Here is a 15,151-nt window from a genome sequence, read left to right as displayed (position 1 = left end):
GCGATGAAAAATGGTGTGCGCTGCTCTGAAACAGTTGCAGAATACACAGAGAGCTGGTGTTAATAATTAATTTAAAGCGTTAGTCACATTCATGCCATGTCAGTTACACTTTTTCCATAAGTTGAATAGGGAAAGCGTAGGACGTAGCATAAGCTTTGTGAATGGCAAATACGGAAGGTGGTCTGGCGGGAAGTAGATATTTTACTTCATAACTTTTTTAATTATGGATATTTTTTTACACAAATGCACTGTTTTGCTTCAGAAGGCCTTTATTAACCCCCAGAGCCTTGTGGAGTATGTTTGTGATGGATGGATATGGATGGAGAAACTTTCTTCAGCTCATACTCATTGATCCCGTTCACTGCCATTACAAATCTCGGATGTGTCAGGATATTTATTAATATTTCTCTGATTATTTTAATCAGAAAGAAGAAAGTCATACAGACCTAGGATGGCTTGATAGATATTTCATTTTTGTGTTCTGTTACACTGTATTTCACCTTCTGCTTATCCCCTAATCCAGTGTATGAATATCATTGACTCTGTGATTTGATTGATTGAATAAGCTTTGTGAATGGCAAATACGGAAGGTGGTCTGGCGGGAAGTAGATATTTTACTTCATAACTTGTTTCATCCTAAACACAAAGAGAGTTTAAGTCATCTTTAAATTCACTTTTGCAAAATACAGTAGATTGAACGTAGTGAAATTTAGTGCAGATGACAATCAAACAGAATATTCAGCTCACTTTATTCAGAGTGAAAAACAGCAAGGATCATGGAGTTTCTCAGATCGTCATCTACTAGTCAACATGGTTTTGGAAGTTATGTTGATTCAGAGTTGGTGTCATTTGAAGTCATTCCTTCTTTTTTGTCTTTAGCTGATCACTTGCTTGAGTTAGAAACATCCCAAGATAAAACAAAAGCAAATGGAAAATAATTAGTACAGAATATATAACTTGGGCCTATTATTTAATATGTCATACATGTTTTTTTATGAGTGGCACTACTTATTAGTCTTGATCTTTATCAATTTCTCTTTGTGTAACATGTGAAATTAACTCGTTTTATTTAGTAAACTTCACTGTTAGATTAGGTGTATATGACACCTAAATTATATTGTCAAAGTTACAATATGTGTGAGTTTATTAGCAGAAAGAATACTATTGATGAGGAGCGATGAAGGCTGTAAAAGAACACATATGTCAAAACAGAAATGCAATGCAATTCCAGTGGTGGAGATTGAGCTGTATTATCATTGTTTAACAGCTGATAAGAAAAAGGTATAAAGATGGAGACTTGAACAGACATTTTCAGATGTCCTGCATACATCTCGGCTTTGTTGTTTTGCTCAATAAAATCTAATGTTGACTTCTGGAGCTCTTGAGCTTCATTTGCAAGAAAGAGATGACTTTTTTCCTCAACAGCTTCAGGTGTTCCTCCACTGCTGCATCAATGTCTGTAGCATCTGGGCTCTTCACAGCATCTGAGGGAAAAGAAAATTACTATTTAAAATAAAAAATAAAAAAGTAGAAAAATCAAAGACAAAATTTGAGGTAAATGGCATGTACTTCTTTTAAATGTCTTTATGGCCCTAAAATTAAATTTAAAATACAATGGAACAAAATTTTGTGTCCATTTCATGAATGAAGCATTAGAAAAAGGTAATCAACATGTATTACGTGTTGTTTTACTGTGTAATAATATGTCAATAGAAGATGTTCTGCAGGAAAGAGGAAACAGTATTAAGGTTAATACATTGAAGAACAGATTAAATACACGTTTCCCAAACATTTTATTGAGAAGTGAGAGCACACAACCTACAGTTCATACACTTATTCATTTATGATCCAATGCTTCCTGAAGCAGTGTTTTGAAATCGGCCCTCACTAAATAAGTCATTTTTTGTTTTTTTGGCGCACCAAAAATATTCTTGTCGCTTTATTATATTAATATTGAACCACTGTACTCACATGAACTGATTTAAATATGTTTTTAGTACATTAATGGATCTTGAGCTGGAACTATCAGTGTTTGCAACTGCTCCACGAGACTCATTACTTCCGCATTTATGCACAGTTCCTCTGGAAGCCTACGGGAGTGTCGCAACTGTTTTTCACCGGCTCTAGTCAGACTCAGTCAGCAGCTTTTTTGTCTGGGGCTCTGTCCGGCTGTTCTTCTTAATGCTCAAAAAGAAAAGCAAAAATAAGGAATACAAGCAAACTACGAAGTCAAGATTATCCACACACAGTGAATAATACGTGAATATATTCAGTGAGAAGCTTTGAAGATGCAGCGTGTTTTGAGATGCAGTTTTCTAGTGATCATCTGCTGCATCTCATGGACAGACTCATCCGTGATTACAGGTATGGTTACAGGCTCACATTGTGCTTTCCATTGTTACTTGCATGGATTATTTCGCTATTGGTCGGTCTGTGCCCTGTAGTAGTTAATGTTGTGTTGCATTAGTTAAGAAAAGACTAAGTACACGTGTAAATGAATTTTTTTAATGCATCTTGTACTAAATTTTGAAATTATTTGAGATGCAAGGCAGTTTGCAGATTCATCAGTGTGTAAGTGTTTATAGAAAAAAAGTCTCAATATTTGCCTTTCTTAAAACAGTTACTTTAATCAGAGAAATTGGGGATGATATCTTCATCGAGTGCGCTGTAGATAAGACACCTCAGGATGGAGTGTACATTTACAAACAAGAAGCAGCAAATAAACAACAGGAAATCTTCTACTTCTACAAACCAGAACATCTATAAAACAATGAATGAATCCAAAATCAGTGTAAGTGGAGCCCTTCCCAACCTTACCGTCACCCTCTTAAATGCAACTGCCGAAGACATTGGGCTTTACTGGTGTGAATTTAATTTGGAAGAAAACACTACTGTTGGCAGGTTCACTTGGTTATGGATAGGTAAGTGTGTCTTATGTATATCATTTTATTATAAAACACGTTGGCCTGTGTTTAGTATGTAAACAATGCGAATGAGAACATTCTATACATGCAAAGATTGAGAAGTACAGTCAGTTTCTTATTAAAGCTGCAGTCCGTAACTTTTGGCACTCTAACGGTTAATAAACAGGACCAAAGTCTAGTGCCAGCAGCAAACATTTGGACGTTTAATTACTGTTGAAAAGACGTCATTCCGAAATGTCCCGTCATGGTTGAAAAATACTTCCTAAATGTGTGAGGCTGTGAACACAGATCATTTATTTTACCGCGCATGCATACCTGCGTACCACTTATGTGCACCCCTGTTGATAAACATGATGCAATATAACAATGTGCTACATGAAAAGATTAATTTTGAACTAATCTTAAAGGGGCTCTATGTAAGATTTTCACTTTAATCAAGCATAAAATACCCCGATATGTTTGCAGATGTTTAGGAAACATGCTAAGTTCACCTACTAGTTTCTCAGAAAATCAATGCTACAGCCAGATATTCTACTCTAAAATGTGCGTTCCGTGTTGGAATGTCTGTCTTTGTTTTGGTCTGTGTGAAACCATGGAAGCCATGGAAACCAGCAAGATTCTACCTGACCTAAAAAGCCTCTGAATCCATCTAAAAATCTCTATGAATGACAGCATATTAAAACAGATAAATCAACTCATCAGCTTACAGTGTGTAAGGGTGTTTTCACACTTATGGATCGCTTGTTTTGTTTCCGAAACGGGGACTAAATTTGTTACAATGTTGCTTTTTTTCTTGGTTCGGTTCGCTTTCACATGGCAACATTTCAAAGCGTACCAAAATGCGTTTAGGCAAGTCACATGCATGTAAAACTGTCCTCTTATTGGTCAGAGTTTTCTCTGCATCATCTATCAAAATAATGTTTGACAAGTTCGCTCCATAAGCTTATTGTGGCTTTATTTGTAACTGTCGAGACACACGCAAACACTTTATAAATGTAGCCGTCTTTCCCGCTGTTAAATTATATACTACATTCATATTAATGCTGCGGCAAATTCAAACATGCGCTCTTTCTCTCTCTCTGTCTCTGGTTTCCCAGCGCTGTCTAGTAGGCGACCTGTTGTCAGTGTGTTGAGAGAGACCATATACATTTTATAATGAAGCAGAGCGGGAATCAAGGCTTCATCGGGACAGCATTCTCGCACGGAGAAGTGCAAATACACAACAGAGGCGCTCGTTGGTTTTCAGCTATGGTAAATAATGTGCTCACTCACAGAATCAGACACTACCGCTTTTTATATCACATTTCCCGTTATGAATTATGATATCGTTTGATTTGTTGGTCCGTTAACTGGGTCGGATTGCTTTCACATCTCAAGCGAACCACTCCAGAGCTTGTTTGAAGGTGTACCGAGACCACCTCTTCAAGTAGGTCTTGGTTCACTTGTTTGGTCTGCCTTTGGTGCACACCCGAGTGCGATTGCTGCTTTCACACCTGCCCAAACGAACCGCACCAAAGGGGTAAACGAACTCTAGTATGATTCAACCGAACTAAATGAGGCAGGTGTGAAAGCAGCCTATGTCTCCTCAGCTTTTATTTTCAATTGCGCTCCCTCTTGTTGCGTGTCCTCAAGCTGGCCACCCTTGCTTTGAAGGAGGGGGCGGGGCAAACAATATTTTGAATTTGGACTGCAGTACCTATTTCAACCATGGGTATAAACACTGAGGTGTACCACAGTAATAATGGAATCGTGACGCACATGCTCATTAGATACTTTTTGTACATTTTGAACAAAAAAAATTATGGACAGCAGCTTGAATATTGAAAGGAAAAGTATAGAGCTAATTCTCTGGCTTTGTTTTTTATTCTGTCATAGAAAAATCAGAAGAAGAAAAAAAAAGAGTGCCCAGAAGAAATTCTTCACTATGAGAAAAACTTACTAATTTTGTTTGCTGTCATATCCCTACTGTGCAACGTTGGTTTCTTCTGTGTGATTCTGAAGGTACGTATAAAATGACAGCTAAAAGCACAAATAAAAAAAACTAATAAAACTCATAGACGACATGCTGTGAACAATTTGTACTATCACTAGTACACTGAGGCACTTTGGGTTTTTCATGTTAAAGGGTCAGTTCACCCCAAAATGAAAAATTCGTCATCAACTACTTGCCCTCATGTCGTTCCAAACATAGATACAGTATGTCTACGTAGATTCGTCTGCTTTAAGCCTGGGATACACTGCACGATTTTTGGCTGTGACCGAGATTTTTTCCCACAGAAATGGGATAACCTTTCACAGTTGAGAATGTGTTAGCGAAACCCTTCACCTTGTTTGTATTGTGTTAGTTTAGCAAAAAAGCATCTAACTATGGTTGCATACTGTCCACATTACCTGCCCCAAATAGTATTGAAAATGACTAATGTACATACAGCTGATAGAATATTATTAGCGCAGTATTAACAGATTTATATTACTACATCTAACATAAAATTTTATATTGTTTAATGAAAGAGAAAAGCAAGAAAATCAAAGTGATCTTGTTGTTGAATTTGTGACATGAGTATTGAAATGTTACCAAGTTCTACAGACGCATAAATCCTCTCATTATAAACAACAAAGCAGAGACAGTTTGAAAATAAAAGATTAATTGTTAAGTTTAGTCGGATTCATTGTTTAAAACGGGAGTTTTCACATTTACTCACTGCATAATTCACAATTTAAAGAAAAGGTTTTGTTTTTTAATTTGTGGCTTTTGCTATATATAGTGTCGCGACGGCACTGTTTATTCTCTGTGATCAATGTGTTTGACTTGATTCACCTGCTGTTGGGAGGAGGTGTCCGGGAGGAAAACGAGTTAGGAGAGAGGGGCAAATACAGTGTGTGGAGTAAAGAAGAATTGAGTTGAACGTTAGTCAAGCAGAAGAAACATTAGTCAAGCTCTTTCTGCGTTTTGTTATTTTTGGGGAAGTTAAGACACCTCCTGATACCTGCGTTTTAGTTTGTAAACCTTCAGGAAATAAACCACTGTCCGTTGGGTGCTTTCAATCTGAATTCTCGTCTCCTGTCTGTTTCTCCTGGGAAAGTGCAAAACTTCACAATATGTAATAAAGTGCCAAAAATAGATTTTAAATGCTATAATAATGATTCGATAATGTCTAATGATAAATTTGTTAATAAGTGCTCCTCTGATTTCATCTATTATTAGTGGTAATTTTAAAATTTTAAATAAAAGTTATTGTGTTTGTTTTCTTACATCACACAACTTATTATTAAAGCAATAGGATTCATCTTTGGACAAATCACACACACACACACACACACACACACGGTGGCTGCGGTCAGAACCACATACTCAATGAGTAGGTATTTAACTTTAATAGGTACTTACTTATGGAGCGCTAAAAGAGTAGGTATTAATAGCCAAATCTCGTTGAGTATGAATGAGATCCGACATCATCCGCCATGTTGACATTATCATGTGACCTACAACGTTATCACAAGCGCAACAACTTAAAAGATATGAGTGACAGGTGCACTGACACCTGACTGCATCAGTAACTCGACAGTCGACCCAGGTTTGTGTCAGCGTTTACAATGGTTGGAGTGTCTGCACAAAGGAGACATCGGGCTGCTGCTCGAAGATCTCGCCTTTGGAGAAGAAGTTCATTTTATACTCGAAAAATGTAAGTATCACTACTTAATTTAAATGACCTCAAAATGAATTACATTGCTAATTAACCCACCCCAACACTTATGCACAATAATAAATACTGACCAACACTTAATTGTATTACATATTTTCTTACTGAAAATGATATATTTTAGTACAACAAGATGAATTTTGTCATATGACATAGCTATGCATGAATACAAACTATACAGATGAAGCTGTGTATACTTCAATTTTAAGTCAAGAAATTTATTAATTTATTCATACACAATAAATCACAATAAATGAATGCATATAAAAGTCAACACCACATGAAACAAATCAAATGTGTTGTTCTAACAAACTATCACACATCTACAGGCGGTGAACTTCACATCCTACTGCCATCTCAACACAGCTGTTCCCGTTCAGCAGCTGACCTCCGTGCCCACCTTCACCTGTCTTTGCTGTCCATCATGTCCCTCATTGGTGCACCCAGGCTGGAATCTGACCATGGATGGGAGAGGGACATCGAGGTGCTTGTCTTCCTGTACTGGCTGGCCCATGCAGCATCCTAAAGGGTGTTTCACAGACCTTCGGTATCCCCAAGACATTGTACACAGAGTGAGCAAAGCCATCATGGGAATTTTGAGGATTTGTTTTCCAACCGTTGATGACCTGGAGGCAGTGGGAGCAGGATTTGCACAGCTGGCTGGGTCACCAGCTTTCAGCAGAGCTGCTGGTGCTATAGACGGCTGCCATGTCTGGATTAAACCCCCAGCAAATAACTCCCACTGTTCTTACAACAGGAAGCTGTTTCATCACATCCAGTTCCAGGCCATCACTGATCACCAGGGGAAGTTCCTTGATGTCTTTGTGGGATATCCTGGGTCTGTGCATGATGCCAGGGTGCTAAGGAACAGCCCTGTGTGTGCCGGAAGCCTATATCCCCATCATCCTTGGGGATGGTGGCTATCCCTGCCTGAGTGCACCCATCTGCCTCATCAGCCCTTACAGGAAGCCTGTAGAGAACGCTGTGCAGGCTCGTTTCAACAGCAAGCACTCCTGTACATGAAGCATAGTAGAGTGAGCCTTTGGCATGATGAAAACACGCTGGCGCTCCATTTCCTTCAAGGCCTTAGAGGTAAACCCTGCCTTCGTGCCTGAGGTGGTCACGTGCTGTTCTTCACAATCTCGCCCTTCTCAATGGGGACATCTTTGAGCCAGAGGATGAGGAAGACCTTCATGATGGCCCTCCTGAACCCCCAAACCCTGAAGCAAGAGTGGGAGAACATGTGAGGGACAATCTGTTACTCATTATATATATAGTACTAGGGAAGTATGTGGTTCTGAACGCAGCCACTGTATTTTAAGGGGGACTGTCATGTTGAGGGAGTATGATATGATGTCATCAGAGTAGGGCTGGGCAGTTTTTCCGATTTTTTTCAATTGATTCGAATTTATGTTTTGCCTCAATTTTATTATTTTTTTAATCGAGAAATCATGATTTTGAATAAAAAATGTTAGCAAGCGGTTCAAGTGGACTTTAAGAACAGTGATGTGTTCTACGTTTATAGAGCGTCACATGAGAGCGGATAATCAGGCGCGCCGGCGCCATCCTGAGGTCGGATCATTTTCTTCTCCTAATACGGAAAATTATCATTGCTGTATTGTCAACATGTCTAATTGAACGCAAGTTGCAAACGACTTTTGTCCAGTGTTGTGATGTTGTCACGGGTGTTTTTGGTTTTGTGTTCATGTTTTGTATTTCTTTTGTATTACTTTTATTTTGTAGTTTGATTTATGTTTCTTGTTTGTGTCATGCTTCCCTTGCTCCTCATGTTCTCCCTTAGTCCATGTGTCATGTTCTGATTGGTTGGTTATAGTCATGTGGTTTTCAGTTCTGTTCTGTCATTGGTTCACTTGTTCCTTGTGTCACTTCCCCATTGGTCGTCCTAGTCTTGTGTTCCATCAGTTATTGTATTTATAGCCATTGTCTTCCCCATGTTCCTGGGTCATGTATTGTGTAAATGTAACCTGCTGTCGGTTTTTGTCATGTCATGTCATGTCATGTCAAGTCAAGTCAAGTCAAGTCTGTTTTCATGTTCCTGTTCACGTTTGTGTTTTGGATTATTGTCATTAAACTGCACTTGGGTTCTACTACACTCGCCTCCAGTGGACTCCCTATGTTACAGAAAACATGACCCTGGTCCTCCCACACTCCACGGCCCAGGCCCACCTCTGCTATGCCCAGTTCCTCCCATGCCCTATGGCCCAACATGAGACAAAAAACTACAGTCCAGGATAAAAGACATGAAATACAAAACATGAACACAAACCCAAAACACCCGTGACAGACGCATTTCCAAGTGAAAGGGAATATTGAATAGAGGGCAGAGTTTTACTTTAGCGCTCCTCCTCTCCATCTCTCACTCATAGCAGATGAACAGTTGCAGAGGAGTGGTTTGCGCATTTTCAACCTCAAACTGACGTTATCAGAGAAGGAAATAAAATAAAATACAAGTTTTTGTGAAGCAAAAATTCCAGACCGGAAGTAACTTTTCAGATTTTGTTTAAAAATTTACCGCAACAAACAATTTTTTTCTGTTTTAACTTGCTCGGATTAATTATTCACCACAAGACTAGTAATATGAACTAATAAAGTAAACAGGATCAATTTTGATTTCATGTGTTCTTTAAGCAGCTGTTCATTCAGAAATGCTTTATTGCGTTATAAAAATGAGACGCAGGCATGAGAAAAAAGGCAAAGTTATTAAACGCACGACTTTTTTACTTGTCCGCCATGTTTTTACAATGCTGTTTCAGGAATGAGACGCAGTGCAACACCTAAACATGTCCGCCAAACAAAAAAACCTGTTTGATATTTCATGTTTGCATGATGGAAACAGGCTGAAAGCACTTTGGTAAAGTTGGTTTTATATTCGCACATTCGGACTTCTGATAAACTCAGACTTTCCAATAAATGTGCAATAAATTTATGTTTGCGAATTTTCAGCAGCGACATGATATTGACAACCAACGATTGTCAACTTACAACATTTTTCACAGTCGATCAAAATAGGCAAGTATTGTTTTAATGGCATATTTACTTGTGAATGTCCACTGAATGTCCAATGTAGTGTGATTAACAAGGCTAGTGAATATGGATGTCCGAATGTGCGAATATAAAACCAACTTTACCCAAGTGCTGAAAGCTGCTGCTGTTTTCTGTTTTTACAAAGCATTTGCTGTCAATAATAGCCTATTACTGGTGTTATTTATTGCTATTTTTGGCTAAGAAATATTTAGCATTTTCTTATTTTATATTATTTCTGAGTATATAGGATGTGTTTAAGATAAGTTTGTACAACATTTGCCTTCATATTTCAGGCATATTTTCTGCAAAGATATTTAACAAATTGTTTTACATTTCACCATGTTGATCATATCGCCCTACATCAGAGTCTGCCGTACCCTGGCCTTTGGTGAACTGACAGCACTGATTTATTAGAGCACACCTGGTTGTACTTGAGCTCTTTATCTTGTGTTTATGGGTGAACTCCGTCTTTAAGTGTTCTTGAATGTCCCGCTGTTTTTAGAGATTGAAATACTGCAAATGCTTCACAAAAACTTGCATTTTATTCCAATATACATTTTTTCTATTTTACGTTTTTTAATATATTTTTATATTGTAATACTTTATTTTGGCGATTCAATGTGAATGTTGAAACAAATTCAACATATCAGTATAATTGAAAGCTATACTTTTTTAAGGTTTAATAGGCTTTAAACTTTTAATTTAAGTCAACTTAAAATAATCTTTACATAAACCTGTAGCATTGCCACAAACGGGTAGTCTGTTTATATTGTTGTTGATTTACATGTGTATTACATGTATGTATTGTTAAATATTTTAGTGGATTACCCTATTGGATATCAGGCTTGTTCCAGATGCATTTGCCATCAGTTCCTCCAGCCCCGTCCCTCACGAGCCGGACAATGTTCCCATTTCCAGCAGCACAAAGCAGAAGAACCCATTGTTACCACTGTGGCAGCAGCGAACACTTCTCCGCTGGCTGTAAGACTAAAGGTGCCGGACCTCCGCTTGGAGCTCCGTTAACAGGAGCGGGTTACTCCCGAGGGACAGGGTGTGAGTCCCAGTCGCTTGATACTATTTTAACTGCCCCTTGTCAAGTTAACCAGCATTCTGCCATCACGTCCTTAGTGGGGAAACAGTGCCTTGTTACCTGTTATCTACAGGGAAAAAAGACCGAAGCATTATGGGACACAGGCTCCCAAGTATGCATTATAGATGGGTGGAGTTGACATTCAAGCTGGCATCCCCTGTGACCAATGAGAAAGAGTTAAACATTCCTGTGCTCGTTTTGAAGGACCAAGAATTGCCCAGACCAATCATCAGGTATAATGTGTGAACAAATACTGAGACGAAGTGAAACAAGTGGATCTCTTGATGTGACTAATGCTTGTTTGTACAGAACAGTCAGTGCTTTCCCTAGCATGAAGAAGAGAAGTGTCCTTCATTAACTTGGTGACTGCAGAGGACGTAGTTAAATTAAGAAATTTACACCAAAGTGGAAAGGTCCTTACCGAGTATTAAAGCGGTTTGGCCCTCTGAATGATCTGGTAGACTGGAGGAAACAAGAGACGACATCCGCACAGCACAAGTTTGTAACCTCAAACCATGCTACCCCACATCGGAGGAGTTGGAGTCTCAGGAAAAGAGAGAACTTCTGCAGTTATACACACACTTACCTGCTGAAGAATTCATCTCTTTCCATGATGCTGCTCGCTGACTGTATCCTCCAGAGTGGTGATCCAAGCAGCGCTTTACTCCTAACACTGTCTGCAGAGCAATGCCGTGCTGTTTTCCCTGCAGAAGAGTGCTAAAAATGCTCACGTATTTCTTCTCCACACAAGTCCTCTGAACCCCTCAAACTCTGATGTCATTCCCAAAACAATTAATGCACACACACACACACACACACACACACACACACACTCAGCACCACAACACACACACTAGCCAACAAAGTCACACATTCACGTCTGTACTTTCGTGTATCACCTGATTGGCATATTTTCTTTTGTCAAACTTTGGAAGTTTTGAGAAAGTTGTTTATTTAATTAATAGTTTGCTTCACTCCCTGTTTTTTGTGTGTTTTTGTTGTTTTGTTTCTTTTTGCTGTGATAACATGGAGTGAAATGGACACTTGAAACTGCCGTTATTAACAAGCATTCCCGGACTGACTTTTAAGTGTGAGTTGTTGATAAAAATGCTGTATTTTTTCCCCCAATTGCTTGAATTTGAAAATATATTGAAGTGATCTGCATCCAGTTTTGTGTCATGATTTAAAGTGTTGTATTTTCTTTAATTTTATGTAACTGATGGTATATTTTGTACATGTTGATAGGTTGAATCCTATCTGGCACCCGAATTTAATAGAATTTAGTTAAAAATTTGAAAGATTATTTTTGGATGTGCCGCCACCATTACAAAGGCATTTTTCATTTGCCTTTATGAACAATTATATATCACTTATAAATGATTAAATACATTATTAATAGTTATCAAGATTAATGTGGTTAGGAGATGGTAAGATGTGCCTGGAAAAAAAAAAATATATATATATATGATCATTAAATCAATTAGACAAATAATTCACACACTCTATTAAAGAAACTAAACATAATAAAATCACTGGAACACAAAATAAAAGCAAACTGGACAACTTAGTGTTAATGTCTCAGTTTGCTTTTATTTTGTGTTCCAGTATTTCTTGTGTATGTTTTGTTTCTTTACCAGTTACCAGGCTTTACACTTTCTTAGCTAAGGTTGAAGGTTCACTCGAAGCGTAACGCCTGGTAACTGTGCAGTACACAAAGACAAGAAGCTGTTTTTAATGGGTGTCAATGGAGGATTCACTCCGCTGAATAAACTACTTCTGAGAGGAAATAACTTAACGTTTAATGAATCGACTGCCCCAAATCTTCAACATGATTGCTCTTAAACAATTCATTTTGGACCTATTTTTAGTTTACAGCAAGAAAAAAATGCTTTTTTATAAGAGAAGTCCTGGACAATAGCACGGCCTGATTCAGTTTACAGCACTTCTCATTCAGTGGTATCTGCAAACAGTGATTACTGGTGCATAATTCAAAGATACCAAGGCTGTAATGTGATTGGTTATCAAGACACACATGATGTGAGTTAGCCGTTAGGCTTAATCCAATGGTAGAGCCACGGACTCTTGTATCTCCCAAAGATAAGACCATCTCTGGTTCATTTTCCTGGGAATGGAATCCATGATCTTGGGTGGTAGGGGTGGGAATCTTTTCTTTGCGGCATGAGCGGCGCATGCACATCTTTTACATCATTAAAATATGACCAGTTTCTGTGAGCGTCAAGTTTGCAGATATTTAGAATCAAAGTAAGTGATTATTAGCTGGATCCGATCAGTGGACGATCGTTTGGGGTTAGAAATATATATATATATTCATATGTAATCAATTTTTTCCTATTGGAAGAAATCTGTTTGAGTGAGATTCAGAAATTCAACAAAACATAACTGGATGTGCTTAAATAAGGTCTTAAATACTCATAATTACTGTATAAATATTGTTAGTAAGTTAAAGCTAAAAAACTAACAAAATTAACTAAATAAAACATGTACGTCTTTATTTTTTAGATATAGCACATTTTCAATGTTTCCCTAATCCTGTGGTCTCAACACCGTACATGGTATTCCCACATAATTCCAATCCGAAAGGAGAGCACATGTTCAGTTCAAAGAACCACTGCTCTAATCAAATATTCCAGATTAAATCATCAGGTTTTAGGGATGAACTTTGTTCTGTTCTGCAGAGTTCGGCTCCAACCTGAATCAAACTCACCTGAACAAGATAATCACTGTCTTCAAGATCACTAGAAAGAGTTTTTATCAGCATTGGAGCTAAACTCTGCAGGACAGTGGGCTTATATCCCTGAGCTAATGAATAGACACTAAGATGGGTGTGTCAGACAAAGAGGACATTCACAGTGTCCAGTGTTAATATGACTGAGAACAACAGGTTTGAGAACTAAACTGTTCTCTATGATCATGCTTTACTGGAACATTGTTTTCTCACAGTCAGATTAAAAGCTAACAAAATACTTGGATTCATGACATGAATGTTTGATATTTTAATTGAATCACTTCTGTTTGTCATCCTCAGATGAAAGGGTGTTGGGGGAACAGGAAACACACACCATCAAATCCACCCTCAGACTTATAATGAGATGAAATGGAGAACATTTGGATGTAAAGCCTAAAGTACAGGCATTCACCAAACCTGACTATCAGTACCAAACTTTGATAAATACTGTGATTAATAAGAAGATTAAGTGTTATGCAAGAGAAATGTATGTATTTAATCAATGTTAGACATGGTTAATTTTGTTAATCTTACATGAGTTACATAGATTTCTTTGTATGATCTTTTTTTTGTTGAGGTATAGATATATGTATGTAACCATTGTTTTGAAAACAGATTTTTTGTCTTTTATTGTGTTTAAGATATGACGTTTCTTACAGGACTTTTCAAACGAGTGCTAACTGTCTATGAATGTAAGGGGACGAACCCAACGGAGGTTATGCTGTACATGTAAGGGTCAGATTTTGATTGATGAGCACGGAGATATACATGTTACCTTTTATTTTTATGTCTAAGTATTGGGTTATTTACTGTCATACATTTGGTAATAAAAACTCAGATATATTGTTTTAATGCTTTTCCATTTTTCTTTGATGTTGCAATACTAATCCACAGTTTCTGTGAGAAGTAAGAATAATGACCCTGTCAGTCCGCTGGAAAGAAGTTAGGGAGTTAGATAAGATGTTTCCAATTAATAATTATTTACACACGTGGTCAAGTGGACACAACTATTATGCGATGTTGGTGATTATTATGGGATGTTGATGGACTGAGGTGAAAGTGTACTTGTATGATAAAAGGAAGTAGGATGGTTTTATGATCATTTACTTATTTATCTAATCAATTTTGAAAGTCTTTGTTTGTTGGAAACTTAATATGTATAATTTGACTGAATCACTTCGTAGCTCTCTGATGTATGTTTTGGTTGTAAGAGAGACTACCCTGAAATTTGATTTTCAAGAAATAAATTTGGATTGATAATTTTACTATTGAGTGGCCTGACTTCAATCTTATTGGTGAATTTCCACCACAGTTACTCTATATTTCAATCTGTAAAGCTTTCAAAGACCCATTACTTCATATCTGAGTTCATGTGTGTTTAGTGTGAACTCATTTTTTGATACTTTGATTAATATCTATATGGACGCTTGGTAAAATGCTAAATTCTTATGAAGCATATAGAAACAGTATGATATGTTTATGTGGACTAAGTATTAAATTAATTTCAGTAATATGCTATATGAATGTACTGTGTAAAAAGTGAAAGCATGACAAGGGTTTGGTTAAGCAGGATACACTGTTTATTGATTTGACTGGATCACATGTAAAGACTTCAGGAATTATTACAGCTGAATAGAGATATTGA

The 15,151-nt window shown here is 37.5% G+C and overlaps 1 long non-coding RNA gene across 1 annotated transcript; it reads left to right on the top strand.

Moving 5' to 3' along the window:
* Positions 1–2,136: 2,136 nt before the first annotated feature.
* On the top strand, positions 2,137–14,333 carry LOC125267666. Its single transcript, XR_007184705.1, has 4 exons — positions 2,137–2,364; positions 2,621–2,921; positions 4,800–4,925; positions 13,807–14,333. It is a non-coding gene; the product is annotated as an uncharacterized LOC125267666 (long non-coding RNA).
* Positions 14,334–15,151: the final 818 nt, after the last annotated feature.

Source organism: Megalobrama amblycephala, linkage group LG4 (genome assembly GCF_018812025.1).
Source record: "Megalobrama amblycephala isolate DHTTF-2021 linkage group LG4, ASM1881202v1, whole genome shotgun sequence".
NCBI lineage: Eukaryota > Metazoa > Chordata > Actinopteri > Cypriniformes > Xenocyprididae > Megalobrama > Megalobrama amblycephala.
Note: the sequence above shows the minus strand (reverse complement) of the source record. Positions and strands in the feature narration are given on the sequence as shown.